The 15372-nt window shown below is 40.6% G+C and overlaps 1 long non-coding RNA gene across 1 annotated transcript in view; it reads left to right on the forward strand.

Moving 5' to 3' along the window:
• The first annotated feature begins 2229 nt into the window (after positions 1–2229).
• The window catches only part of LOC115343816, a 210160-nt gene continuing 197017 nt past the window's right edge, over positions 2230–15372 (forward strand). Inside the window, exon 1 of the long non-coding RNA XR_003924289.1 lies at positions 2230–2380. This is a non-coding gene — a long non-coding RNA (uncharacterized LOC115343816). The remainder of the gene's footprint in view (positions 2381–15372) is intronic.

Here is a 15372-nt window from a genome sequence, read left to right on the forward strand (position 1 = left end):
AGCAGCATTGCCTGACTGGAAAGGTCATAGCATCATTACCTCTGGTTAATTTGGTTTGGGTGGAAAAACTGCTCACAGAGTAGTATTGCTATCAGGAGTTGATTTGATGCCTGTGGGTGGGGATGGGATCCCTGTCCCAACCATATAGGTTGCAGGATCTCTTAATTCTGCCATGTTATGATGCTTAAAGACACAGTGGTCTCTTGTAGAGACTATAGATACCCCCATCGTCTCCAGAGACAGAAGCTGGTTTAGTTGGAGAAAGCAGTAAGAGGCCCACACAAAGACACGTCGAACTTTAAACTCTGGAGGGGAGGGAAGGGTCTTCTGGTGTTATGCCCCAGAGGAAATCCCCTGTGGGAAGTCAGTAGGCTGTCTTTATGAACTCCTGAATTTTGTTCATTTTTTGGAGTTCTCTCACGAGTCTCACTGGATTAGTTGCTCTTTGCTAAAATTCCTGGGGCACGTTTCAGTCTGTTCTTTCTTAATTTCCTCAAACAGGCTGGTGCGTTTTCTCTTTTATTTAAATCTTTGTCTCTCCATCTCAGGATAGTTTCTTCCTTCTGTAGCAGTTGAGCTATGCACAAGGTCGGATGATTACTCAGAACTTCCTGGAAAGCCTCTTGTTTGTTTTAGACAAAAGTACTCAGGAAGTTCCTCAACTCTTCCAGCAGAGCTGTACTGGCAGCGGCCTTCCGATCCCCCAACTGCACTCACTGCATTTTTTGGAAGACGAGCTAAAATAATTTTAATCCAGTACTAAACCCAGGGTATGTCAGTTTTGTTCCATATATTTCAAATGCTGAGACTATTTTCGAGATCTCCTGCACCTCAGTTAGTAGAAAAATGTCTCCTTGCTTACTGCGATGGCAACGTGACAGTCATGCTTTTTGGTGTTCCCCACTAAGCCTGCCATCTTCAGACTAGCATGTTCCAGCTCCAGGCGCAAATTTGATGCCTTTGCAGCTCATCTCCCCCTTCCACACAGAGGCTTTCAGTCTCACTCGGTGAGACTTCACCCTGCTTCAGCCACTTTCCACAAGGCACAGACTCAAGCAGCTGAATGTATGTATGTTAAAGAAGATAAAAGGAGGGGAAAAAAACCCAAACACAAATGGCTTGGCACGTGGATTCTTTTTAGCCTCACAGCCCCTGGTGGCTCATTTTGAAGCACTTGAATCTATACGATTAGGCTGAATGTTTCCTGTGATGTTGGGTGATGGAGCAATCATTTTAACGTATTTGCTCTCGCAGCCATCTATGAGCAGAAACGTGCCGAAACGAGTAAGGGAGCGGTGAGAGACTGTTGTGTGACAGCCGTCACGCACTGGTGTTGGCAGCTCCTTCCTGCTTCTGCACCTACGAGTCCTCCCCACCTACACGGTGGGATGTCAGTGGGAGGGAGGCCTACAAGCTGTTGAATTCAGCTGCTGCCTTAGAAGTGATAACTCTCTGTAAACAAGGCCAGCCGCTACCAATGTGAAAGCAGTACTGACGTGGCTAAATTAGTTTAGAGACTACTGGTGTGTGAGAGCACTTGTACGACTGTCTTTATCCATATAAGTTCCGTTGGCATCTTAGCTTCAGCCACCATCAATTGTATGACACTTTAAAAATCAGTTATGAGGGCTCCACAGAATGGGCCTGTACTGACTTGGTTTCCCTGAGCTGGTCAAATACTGCTGTTGTAGACTAAATCATTTTGCAGTCAGCTCTTTAGTTTGCAGCCTGTGCTGCGTTCCCGCTCCAGGAAAAAAGGCGGGAAGGGAGGAAGCTGTTGGTGCTGGGGCCTGCGCTCAGCTCGAACAGCAGGACTTGGAGGTGGGACGGACTCTGAGCTGTTACCTTTCTGGCAGCCCTGAACCTCACCGGGGGCTTATGCGTCTGAAGGAGCAGGGTGGACCTCAAAATGGACTCTGAGTTCCCTGGAAAAAAAAACCAACCCCACAACAAAAACCCCAAATAAACAAATAAGAACCAAACAAAAAAACCCACAAAAACCCAAAGCACCCTGAATACCTGTACCTCTGCTACAGGGACCATTGCTCTTCAGCCAGGTGAAACTCACTATCGAACAACATTTGGTGGAACCTAATCCAAACCCTTTGGGGCTGAATGGCTTTCCAAATTACCAAGACTTTGTAAGGCTGCTCTTTGGCAGTTGTTCACACATGTATGTTCTTTAGATACACCACTGATTTGTTTGGGTCTTTTCCTCCACAGAAAGGAGGGTGCTGACAGAAGATAATGCAAGAAAAAACTTCATGTTCTGCTCAATAGATTCAGTTCAGCTGGTACTGGAAGTGTGAGGTTTGTTTCTCTTTCTTCTCCCGGCACATCAAGAAGGCCCGCTTTGCAACCAGGTGGGACTAGAGAGAATGTAAGTGCAATTTATCATTCCTGTTGTTTTATTGTATCAGGAAACTGGGAAACTTGGTTTTGCAAGTGGTTGTTGCTAATTCTATATCCCCGTCTTTTCTCTTTGAAAGAACATCTTGGAAATTTGTTCCAAAGTGTCATGAAATACTGAATTATATTGAAACTGTAGTTTACCGCCTCTGACAAAGTATTAGTCAAGGCTGAAATGATGAGAGCTGGTAGCACTAAGTGCGCTCTGCTCTTTAGTGGTCGAAGGTCATCAAAACTGGGTCAAAACTGGTGCTCATGTAGAGCTTTCCCGGCTCACAGCACATGAAGGCAAATTCAGACTCCACTTGGCAGATGTCTTTAACATCGAACCTGCAGGTTTTAGATTATAGGTGCCATTTAAACAAAATAATCTTGAATGATTATTGCAGCAAATAAAATTTGTACATGTCCTCTGTCTTTGTGTAATATTGGTGCCAAATTATAGTAATTTATAGCTATTTCAAAACTGGATCCAAGCCCCACAAATATGTTCACAAAGCTTATGAAAACTGTAGCCATTTAACACTTTACTTGCTTGAGGGGAAAAAAAATATGCTCATTTCAACCTTTAGTGCAAAATCCATAACATTCTTTTTGTTGGACAAGTTCTAAATCTTTCTCATGTAAAACATTATAACTTTTTTTCATTTTTCTGCATGGGAGAGCATCACATCTTTCTCTAATTCAGCTTTTTAACCTTAATGCTTCTGAAATTGAGAGATTGTTATTATTTTGAATCCTTAATCAGAACCTGGCCAGACATTAGCATTGAAAGCATAACAGTAATTCTGTAGTGACAGGAAAATGATGGTCAGACCAGGCAAGGAAAGTCTGTAGTAAGAAACAGATTATGACCTTAAGGAACATGTACGATGGTTGTGGATGCTTATATTTTGCTGTACTGTTTCCATTTCTTGCATTCATGATGTCTAAGAGCTCAGAAATCAGTTATGTACAGGCGCTCACAAGCTTTGGTCTGTCTTTGTTATGATTGCCAATACTATCCCCATTTTTGAGAAGGGTGTGCACATGTGTGCAAAAGAGGAGGAGAGGAAGAGGTTGCTGAGTCTTGCATTTAGTAGGATGGGATAAAGTCTGCCAACTCATTTCACATGGGCCAGTTCACAGTCAGACACTGGAAGGTTAAAACTTCATGCCTACTAATATGGATTGGATTAAAACTAGCAGACCAGAGATGAAGTGATTTTCTTTCCTTTACTAGTTCCCTTAATTCTTTCAACTCTTGCATTCTGTCTTTCCTAGACTTGATTGTATTTGTCACGCAACATGTTTGTGGCTAAATGAGTATGTATGAAGTGTACACCACTTGTTTAGCAACTGAGCAATTGGTTATGAAAATTGCCTGCTGGAAACATTTTCTACCTAGGCAGTTCTGCTTATGCTGTGTTTTTTTTGTTTTTCCTTTCTACATCCAGCCCACTCACCCCTGCCCCACTCCCCCCAACCCCACCCCCCAATTCTCAGTAAGTGATCCTGCTAATAGGTATCCACTCAATTTTTAAGAAGCAATTTGTTTATTGTACCTGAGAATCAATAAGGATGGATTGTTTGTTCAAAAAATCTCATGGTCATCCACTCTGTAGTTCAGTAGCCTAACAAACACTAGACTGAGCCTCTTCCTTACCTGGATATATGGTTTTTTTAAATTATTAGCATATTGCCTTCCTTAGGCACAACTTCTTTCCACACACAGTCTGTGAGTATTTCTGCAAATAACAGAAGCTCAGTGTTTCCATGAGTAGTAACCACTCCTCTTCAAGTTCCTGGAAAAATAGCAAGAGGGGAATAAAGGAGGCCAGAACAAATTACAACTGGGAATGCATGAGTATGTCTGTGGATATTATTTTCCTGTTCTGCTATTCTTAGAATTTCACATAGTCTTACGCTTTTTAAGACAGAACAAACTTAATGAGGCAGAAGGACAATGGTAAATGCCTAACAGCTTTGGTGATAGAAGCATGATCTTCTTTAGTTCAGATTTCAAGTGATTTGTTGGGCTTATATTTGAACTATCATTTAATCTGTTTCTTTAGAAGACTAAGGTTATGAAAGAGGAATTGCTGAGTGCTTTACTTGTAATGGATAAGCTAAAGCTTCCCAAAAGTCTTGGAGATCCAGCAGTTCAGTACTAATAGTGACAGCCATGTGTTTTATAATCTTTCCTAGGCAGTACGTCAATCTAGGGTGAAAAGATTTCATTACAATGGATCTCAAGGAATGGCAATCTAAGTCTTGCTTTTCCAGCAGAGACTTTGTAGTTTCCTTAATAGCAATTCAATTCAGGTGACTCCCATTTTGTAGATTTGAACTAAGGGCTCATGAAACTTGCTATATCAATAATCTTCAGGGTAAGCACTGAATTACATTTCTTCTACTGCTCTTTTCTGCTTCTGGTGGGGGAGCTCTGCCAGTAATGCAAAAGGGTAAAGACCCCATGGCTCAGACGGCTTAGCTAACAAGTACCATTTGTGGTGTCTGTGTCAGGTCTCTGAGTACTAGACTGAAATATTTTATACTCACTGTGAAAAACCTCTGTCAGAGATTATTTTGAATTACCACCAATCAGGGCTGAACTATTGATTAAAGAGGATAAGGTTTTGTATGCCATAACCTCATATTTAAAATGAGGAATGTGGCACTTTTAAGCAGGGGAAGTACCAGGCTTGCTCCTGATATGCATTCAAAAGTTGCAAAAATCCTCAATACTGAACTTCATTTGGAGGAGGGGGGGGGGGGTGGGGGGTAGAGAAATGTGCCTAATTCTAACATTTAAGCTCACTTTCCTTACAGATTTGCATTCTTAGTGCTTTACTCTGTCAGGTAAAGCGCAAGGACTACATTTTTCAGAACCATAGGTGAGCTACAAGGGTTAGACTCTGCAATCCTTTCCTGTGTGAAGCAGAGTTTTGGAAATCAAGCAGTTGCTTAATACTCCCTAAAATGATTTACTGCTTCCTGTAGTTATTCAGCTGTGTCTTCATTTTTGTCCTGTGAATCTCCAGATCTCATGGAAATGTATCTGAGGGCAGTTCTTTCTTCTTGGACTATTCTGGCACAGACATTGTGCTGTCGAACAGCTGATTTGATTAGTAGGGGGAAAGAGCAGCTCTAAATTTACTGCGTGGGCTTTTTAACAGAGACTCGCCAGCCCACTCTTGTGCAACTGAGACATTTGATTCATTCTGCCGCTCAGTGGAACTGCCTTATCTTTACTGTGTTTGACATTTAACAGTCCGGTTGAATTTGCCCAAAAGCGGGGGGGGGGGGGGGGGGGGGGGGGGGAAGGGGGGCAGGCAACTAAAATGGACTTTTCTGCTAAATTAAAACACAATTTTAGCTGGAACAAGTCATTGCCAAGATGCAGCAGCCACTACTACTTGCACTGCTAAGGAGAGCAAGCAGCAGAGACCACTGGTATCATGCAGGTAAAGAAAGAGAGGTGGAGCGGCCTGTTGCCCTTGCTGGGTTCACCGATGACAGCCAAATGTAGAGTGGGCCTGAAAAGGCATTTACTTTAGTGCTGCTACCTTGGAGAGTCATCAGGTGTGACAAGAGCAACCGAGAGAACTGCGCTGAGCTGAACTCAGATCCTTGCCGTGAAGGTGCTGGTGTATGCTCTGCTGGATTGCTGCTTTCCAAACACTTCCTCAGCCGTGTTTTCATTTGTTCATGTTGCAGGTGTCTCTGACTGACCCTGTTAAAGTTTTGTGAGGGCTTTTTAAGGTTGGTTTACTATCAGAGAGGTTTTCTTGTTGGGGCTCCTCTTGCTAAGGAGATAAGGAATTCTTAAAGCCCTTTGCCATCTGCATGGCAGTCGTTTGCATCACCAGTTGTTGCCTACCCTCTGGAAGAACATTTCTTATTATTTCCATGACCTGAACTTAGAGCTTAGTTCTCTTTGGCATACTTATATTTATTATAAAGCACTTTTATGGTGTTTTAAAGTAGAAATGGAGGCTTTGCATTTCTGCAGGAAGGCAGTTTCTGTGTGTTTGACTCCACATCCAGTAGCTGGAGTTATCTGAGCAAAGAACAAAACTATCAGTTTGATAATTACCTATTCCATCAAAACCAATTGTATGTGCTTTTGACTAAAGCCCTAACTTTTGTTTTTCTGTTTTTCAATAGTAAACATTTTTCTTAAATTAAAAATCTCTGATTTTTTTCACTTTTTGAGAAAAAGCCGTAGTAAATCTAGATGACACAACTTCTTGCGGGTTTTTGTTTGTTTAGCCAAAGGTAGAGGACAGAAGTAGAAAAAGAATCAACATTATTTGTTCACCATTTTAAGAAAGGTAAGCTAAACTTCAAGAATAACGGGATCAATGGGGGCTGTCTTGGTTATAGACTCTGCTTGCTTTTCCCTACTTACCTGTTCTGACACCACAGGTGTTACTGTTTCTTGAGCAAATATGGATATTAATGTAATTTAATTATTTGTTTATCGATCCTAAGAATAAGGAGTACCATGCTTAGAGGAAGTAAGCCAATAAACTTTAAAGAATGACATCTCCTGGAGGTTTGGGCAGTGTCCCAAGAGGCCCCAGTAATTTTGTGTGACGTATTACACCAACACTACCACCTACAGGAGTTCAGCAAAAGAGATACAGAGCTTCACAAAATGCAAAATAGAACAGAAATCAAGCTTCTTCAAGTATGATACGACCTTCCTCAATATCCAGCATTTTGGGGTAAATCCTTAGCTATATCGGGAACTGTTAAGACACAGTTCTTGCCTCATGAATCCAAACGTTTCTATGGGGAGCCATACTTTGAGAAAGGCATGTGTTGTTGCATTGTAACCCACTGTGCTAGAAATTTCCACTCTCTTGTTCTTCAGGTTTTAAGTGTGAACATGGGTGATTTAAATTAAAACCTCACAAACATCCATAGATCAGAGACACACCTGCATAAAAACTTGGCTTAGGGTAATATGCACATTATTATTTTTGGTTTATGTATAGGTATATGACAGTACCAGTATTTTAGCCTGTGTGGTAGTTGTATTACTTGCACAGATGTTGTATATATCTCATTGCTTTTCAGTAAGCTGCTGTTAAGCCAGCACAAACAGAAATGTCTGAAAATAGATGAAGGGGATTTAAAAGAAAATACGTCATCACTTGTGGTATCTGTCAGTCATCCGGGACTTTGAGGGATTCTGTTTCCAGTCATCCACTATCATTGCTTACTCTATTTCAAATTATTTACCCAAAGAAAGGAAATTGCAAAGCTGTAGCTTTGCAAGGTATTTACACTGAATGAATGGCAAGTTACATTTCCTCACTTCATGACTTTCTTGTTGGTCATTGCCAAGTTGAGAAAGATGACCCATAAAGAGCAGACAAGTATAAATTTGCATCTTTAAAAGAAGGAGTGCTAAACATTCTTGTCCTGGGCAGTGATGCACTTAAAATTGTGCTTGAGCTCAGTGGATTTTGGTGAAGCTTAGCTAGAGAAAAGTGCTAGGCATAGTATGTAAAAGCCAAAGTTGCTTAGCACCCTGTGGAATCCACTTTTCAATAAAATGCACAAAAATGGCAATTAGATCATCCCTATCAAAATTATCAGTGAGAAATTAATGTATTGAGAGTTGCTGTGGTGGCTTCTATTCTGTGTTTTCTCATATCATTGGCATTTTAATTTTCTCTGCCGGCTAGCAAAAGCTCAAGTTTCTGAGGTGATACCTATGACATTTGCTCCAAATGCTCTGTGTGTGTGTATTTATATCCCCCAAACTTGCTAGGAGTTTCATTCTTTTTTTTTTAGAAGAAAATTTCAGGCTCAGTCCATTGGTGGTGCCACCTCTGGAGGTAGTGGGGTAATATCTGCAAACCTGACTTCCAAGCATCTGGCCTAAATAGGAGAACATGTGGGATAGTGTTACTGGTTAGCATGGTGCCCGTGGGGTGGAGAGGGCAACCCGAGGAGCTTTACTTGCTCGGTGACTGTTGTAGTAGGTGGCGGCACTTCCCAGGTGGCTGGGGAGTTTTCAGTGCAGGCACTGCTCACAAAGAACATTCTCCATTTAGTAAAAGGAAGTTAATGGCACCCAGGGAAACAGAGCAAGAAGGAAATTAATTTGAATATTTAATCCACAACTTTACTCTTTGTTTTCTTTAGCTTGTCTAGGCTAACTATGCTGCTCTCAGGTGTGTTTTCTAGTTACGGAAGTAAAATCATGAGAACTTTTTAACAGCAAGTGAACTGTGGAAGGAGGCAGTAAAAATCTGCTTGTGGAGGAGTTGGGCAACAAGACTCAGGGGCTGAGCTGTGACACATAGGCAAAACTTATAATGAAACATTAAAATAGAGAAGTAAAACTGACTTGCCCAGAATTGTTCAGCAATACTTCCTGTCAGCTCTGAGAAGAGCTTTGATACCAAGTGATAGAATAAAAGGTTACTGATGGTCATATCTATAAAGGAGTCTTGAATAGCTGCAGTTAGCTGCAGGATGATGTGTAAGCCTGCTTTCACACTACGCATAAAACTATTGCTGTGAGATATCTGAGGAGTTCTTGGGAGGCTTTCCTGTGAGCTCTGAGCAGTAGCATTTGGGAAGCTTGTCTTAATTAGGAGTTCAGACAGAAAGCAGACAAAAAAAAAAAAAAAAACCCAACCAAAAAAAAAAAAACCAACCAAAAACCAAAGGCGTGAAAGAGAAAGAAAACCACTGAAACAATTGTGTCTGCAAAGTCAGACATCCAAAAGGTCACAGTTCTTGGCTCTTCCCCAGTGTCCCTTGGGTGTTTAGCCCTAGTATTTTCACAATCTTCTCTATATTAAACCTTGTAAACCACTTAAGACACTTAAAATGAGCAGTGCCAGTGGTAATTTATGTGTCCTTGGTGTTGGAGGTTAAGCTTCAGGTTGACACATTACTTTATAATATAATATGGATTGAAAAGTTCTGATATGAAAAAGATAAAAATTGATATGTTTACTCAAAAAAATTAAAACTGAGCAGTAGAATAATAATAATAATTATAACCTTGAAAAGTCATGATGAAAGTTTACCATTCTCTGAAAATGATCTCTTCCTTTGCTTTTCCCATGGTAGAGAAAGTATGGCTTTTTAGGCAGGGGGATAACTAACTCCTCCTCTCAGGCCTTTAGCCAAATAGTGTGTTGCAAGTCTGAAATACTCATACATAGACTCAAACGCTACGTGATGGTAGTGAAATGTCTTCTGTACCTTATTTTTGAGAGTAGTTGACTTGAGCAAGCTTTTCTATTGGTATTTTACAAGTTTGCAAAGCACACGAGGATCCTTGCATTTTTGTCAGTACTTAACACAAGTACTATGTTTTCCCTTGGGAAACGCAGCTGACGCATTCTGCTTCTGGTCAGATGTTTGCAGAATCAGGGCTGAGTAAGCTTTTTGTTTTCTTTTTTTGTGTATTACCATAATTACAGTAGGTGAAAGCATGAGATACCAGCTCTATGCATGCTTCGTCTTTTCATAAAAAAACACTGAAATACGGTTGTCAGTCCTTCTCTGTTTAGATTGTAAGAATGAGTTAATCAAATACATGGTTTCCCTGAGGTCTCTAAAATTGGCTTTAAAGTCCAATATGAAACCACCACCCTTCCTCAACACGTTGTGTGCTGTTTTGTCTATTTGCTAATGTAAATGCACTATATTTATTTCATTGACCTCTAGACTTTCACTGAGCTTTGTAGATGGGACTTTACAAAGTATCATTTTCTTTCTATGCTGATGAAAAAATCAACCTTTGGCCAGCCTTAATGCCCCAGCATGATTTTGCAGGTCAATCTCAGCAACCTGCCAGGGACTTCACAAGGACTCAGAATAGATCTGACAGACTGTCTGCCTGAGGGAAGGCCAGTGCCCCTCTTACAAGACCCATTACAATGAAGTAATTCTAAATGTGACACTGTTGTCCCTTCCTGACCACTTTGTCTTCAGGCCTGCCTTTTTGCTAAGCAATGCCAGAACTTTGAGTTGGCTTCCTAGTGATGGGCAAAATCAGTAAGGGAGAATCTGAGTGATAGTTACATATTTTCTGTATATATACTAAGGAAGTGTTCCTGGAAAAGGGATGCTCACAAAAAATGCAGGCACTTTCTCAGAAACATGAGCTGCAGATTGTTCACGGGGAGTAAGTCTGGTTCAAGAACTGACTCTAAACTGTGTATTTAGAGAGTAATCTAACTCTCCAGCAGCTTGCATGACTTCATCTCCAAGGCCCACTGTTTCAGTGTGAAGCTTTGCATAATACAGGTGAACAGTGAAGTACCAGCTTTTCCTAAGTTTTCCCAGCAGGAACACCTTTCATACCAACAGTTGTCATTGGCATTAATTAAGAAATGTGACACATGACCTGGGAAGCACAGGTAAGACCTTGTCATGCATCATCTGTTCCACAGAAACAGTCTGTGTGCATGCCCCAATTCTCAGCAACCATCAGAAAGTGAAAGACATCTGGGGCAGTCTGGCCCTACCTGGGCAGAAGTTAGGGGACCCTTGATTTGCTACAACTAAAAGCCTCCATGTGGTCAGTTACTAACCAGCTGCTGGTGCGTGGTACCTCATGTGCATGGCAGAGACCTAATAAATCTGTAGCCTGAATTTTGTGTGTGGCAATGCAAAAGGCTCAAGTGCTTGATGAAACACTTAAAAGATGGCTCATGATGACTACGTTAGGTTTTACCAAATTACTGAGTTTTGATTGCTTCATTTATAAATTGTGAACAGTATTAACGAGTGGTGTGGGTTTGGTGAGGATGTTGTTTCTGCCAGCTTTACATCGCTGTAAGGCCGATTATGTCTACATGGTAAGGTTAATTCCTAATTTACACAAGAATGAGATCAGAATCAGATAGCCTCTGTGAGGTTAAATGGTGTATGTAGTAACTATGTGCTGTTTTTAAATAATATGTATATACTGGCTGTGGTGCTGTATGTGACAGTTAGCGAAATCTTTAGTCCTGTTTATCTGCTGATGCTAAGAGAATGCAGAAAGAATTAAAAGGTAGTTTGGAATAGTACTAATTTGCTTGTTCCTCATTATTGCAGCTCATAAAAATGTTGATTTGCATACTGAATATATTGCTGATTTGTATTTTAAGGTTATTTCATTTCCTGTTATGGTTGTAAATGCAAATGACCTTTATATATTGAGGAATACACTGTCCTCTGAAAAAAGGCTGGAAGGTGTTCTTTTGGAAGGGTAGGGTGCAGGTAACATTTTACAATTGCTACGTTTTCTCTGTTCTCATTTTTTATTATCAGTGACAGTGAAAGCTCTTCTGAAATCCAAATGTATAGCGCTCTGCTGTACTCACCACAGCAAACTTAACAGCAGCTGAATTCCTTTAACTGAGTCTTCCAGAAGACCAGCTCCAGGCAGACAGCAGGGGGGAAATACATTGCATCAGTGGTCTCACTGAAGTTGACTTCACTGGAGCAAAGAGAGTAGGATTGGACTAAGAAATAGAGTTATGAGTCTTTGGGGAAAAAATATAATCCCCCAAACTGGGAATGAAAGTATTCAGGCAATCTTAGCTGTAATTATCACCCTGTTCTTAGCTATAATGATGTTGGGATTTATGTAACACTTTTCATCTGTGAATTGCTCATCAGATTGCTAATTATCTCATAACACAGACAGTCCTTGCCTGAATGTGGCTGCAAAAGAGTGCAAGGGTCTTTCCAACAGTCACACATACAGGCAGCTACTGCAATTTTCTTTTTATCTTGTGTCCTTAAGAGATGATGCTTTTGTGACCACACCATGTATCTATACCTGTGTGCCTGCCTAATAATGTCAGAGCACTTTCAGCCAAATTTGATAGAGCACTAGAGGTCCAAAAGATTCAAATTTCCTAAATATTTTAGGGAAATAGAAGACTAAATACAGGAAAGAGACTGAATTACTGTTTCCATTGAGGGAAAGGCTGCAACTTTTCCTGTTTTCTATGGGACGCCAGACAGATTACATGATACAGACAGGGAAACAGCAGGAGACTCTTCAGTCAGTTTTCACCTCCTTAGGGACAAAAGAATCCAACCACAAGACAACAGGTGGTAGGAAACCGGATTTCATTGCTTGTGATACAGTGGAGGAAGAGTTAATTCTGGCTTCTTTTAAAAACACTGTGACTCTGAAGCAGCTCCCCTCCTGTGAACAAGCAGAGATGAAGAGAGGCAAGAAGACAGAATTCAGCCTCCACTTTTTCAGACTTGCAGTAAATAACTTCCCTTGTCATCCAAGATGGGTATCATGAAAGGAACTGAGACTGAAAAAATTAACCAAAAAGACATTTTCCTGTTGGAAAATGCTGTTTCACTGAAACACAGGTTTTGTATGGGGACATGCCATTTTCAGTGCGCTTGCATGTAAAGAAATTGAAAATCAAATATCAATAAGACTGTGCCTTGTTTGCCTAGATATTTGTCTTTTGCTTACAATGTATTTTGCATTGTATTATAAAAGAAGAAAAAATATAGGAAAAACTTCTAAATTTGATCAAAGCAGAACTTTTAGAAAAGCATGGAGGGGGTTAATTCAGATTTCATGAGAAAATCAGTTTTTCTTTCAGAAGAAAAATAAATTTCAGAAAGTTGAAATTTCCTGTAGACCACAATTTTAGTTTCTAATTGCTACCACTATCAACCATTATGGCCATAAGGAGACTCCTTCCTCAGTGCTCTATCTAGAAGCATGTCTAATTCCTTCTAAATAATTTATACCTATATTTAATGAATTTTAACGATGGAGGTCTAGCAAACTTTGTAGACTAAAGAATGCTAACTTGATTATTTTTATGTCTATGTATGTGTGGGTTTGTGTTTTCTCACGCCACTGCACGTGAGTTGAAAAGGCTGTTTCCATATCTGAAAAGTATATTCCAACAGGGAAAAAAAAAAAAAAAGTGTATTGGGGTGTTATTGCTAAATTCTGGGAATACAGCCACAGACCCAAATATAGTACGGCTGGTCAAATTTTTTAAATTTCTTTTTTTACTTCTGATTGAAACATAGGATTTGGTAAAAATGTCACTGTTATCAGGTTTTTTTTTTCTCAACATGATTCAAAGAGTGTTTCTGTAAAAATCCACTCTTGTTTTCTTCCTTTAGATTTTCTTAACAGGGTTGTAACAATAAGGAGCTCTTATGTATAGAGTAAGAGAACATTGACATTGCAATTTTTAATTCTTTTTAATTTTTAAAAATTCCAAAGATCTGGTGCATTTTGAAGATTTTGATGGCAGAAGCAGCAGTCACTAAGTCCATGCTAAAAGCAATTTTAAAGCTGCAAAATCTTGAAGAAGCTGAAGTTTTCTTTGGTTTGGGCTTGTATACACATCACAAAGTGGTGATGGTGGCACTGCAAGTTAATGGGGAAAATGGTAATCTTCTAAAAGCTCAAGCACTTTCAAATACAGTGATTTTTCTGTCTTGAAGCTTTAGAAACCAGGTGAAATGATACCAACTTGCTCAATTTCTGTAGTGTCTCTTGGAAACTGAAATAACAAAGATATTCTGAACTTCTCTACTAGAAAAGGAAGATATTTTTTCACCAGAAAATGGTTAAACTCGGTTCAATATATTTAGCATTGAAGGAGGAAAATTGAAGGAGGGAAATAGTGTTAATTTTGGCTAAAGTTAATATGAGAAAATATATTAAAACCAAGTGGAAGCTTATTATGTTATGAGCCCATGGCTAAGGATTTTCTGCATGTGGGGGGATGGTGTGAGGAGGGCAAGAGAAAGTAATAACCTGTAGATCTGTAAAGTCTCCTAGGGATTTCATTTTCTCAGGCACCTCGATGGTACCAGAGGCTCCAGTTCTCTCTCTCCTCTCTGTTTCACTGGGTCATTCCTGTCAGCATCTCTTGGTTGCCCAGTTTTGGGGGAGAAAGCAAGCTAAAATAAAACAAGAAGATGCTGAGACTAGGCAGCAATCCTGCAGACTAAGCCCTAGTTATTTAGAAATTATCAAGTCAGCTGCATGAGAAATAGTCCGATGAAGCTGCCCCCGGCAGTTTGCCAGGTACCTGGAAGTGCAGCCGGGAGCGGAGCAGCAGTTGCTGGCCCAGGAAAGGCGGTTTGTGGCATGGGTATGAAGGGAGCTGGGTCACTTTTTCCACTTGTGAGCTGTGGAGTGCTGCATGGGACACTGCCGGTCTGGCCTGAATCAAGTAACGATAGCTGGAAACTGTGAGATCTGATTTGGTACAAAACCCGCGCACGCCTCACTGTCACTTCATTTCTTTATTAGTCACCCAGGGCTGGATTGCTCACAGGAGCCTTGTGCGGTGGTAGGTTGGAGGTGCTTCATGATGCAAGTCGAATTGACCCTGAAAGGTACCCAGTGCTGTGGCCTTAATCCAGCCTAACACATCAGCATGTGTATGAAGTTAGTTTTACAACCCTACTTACTGCTGGAGGAGGAGGTTAAGGGCTTTTTGTACATTCCATAAAACTTCAGTAGCTGCACCTGTAAATACAAAGGCAAAGTGGAATTTTGCTCCTTAGACATCTGAGAGGAGCTGGACTCTAGGTATCTTTCTGTACCAGAAGCCTAGAGTAATAAAAATGTATCGCACCTGCATATTTTTACAGTCTTGACCTTTGCTGCTACCATCTAGTATTTCTCACCTCCCCTGGCATTTTTTCATCAAAGAAACTTTACTCTGTTGCAACTTCCTGCCCTACCCAGAAGTGTGAAAGAAGCCTGAGTTAGGTGTGGAAACACATTACACCTGTGGTAGGACAAGTGTGAGTAGTGGTAGTGCAAGAGATGAGGTAAAGCAGCTTATTGCATAGCTGCAGAGGTGGACAGCTTGTGAATTGTTACTGAAGATTCATCGCCTGACTCCCAGGTTAGACAGGCATGCTCTGTGCAAATCGCTGGCCATAAATGATTATTAATAGTAATCCACTGTAGCTACAGAGTTCAGATGTCAATAT

Source organism: Aquila chrysaetos, chromosome 7 (genome assembly GCF_900496995.4).
Source record: "Aquila chrysaetos chrysaetos chromosome 7, bAquChr1.4, whole genome shotgun sequence".
Classification (NCBI taxonomy): domain Eukaryota; kingdom Metazoa; phylum Chordata; class Aves; order Accipitriformes; family Accipitridae; genus Aquila; species Aquila chrysaetos.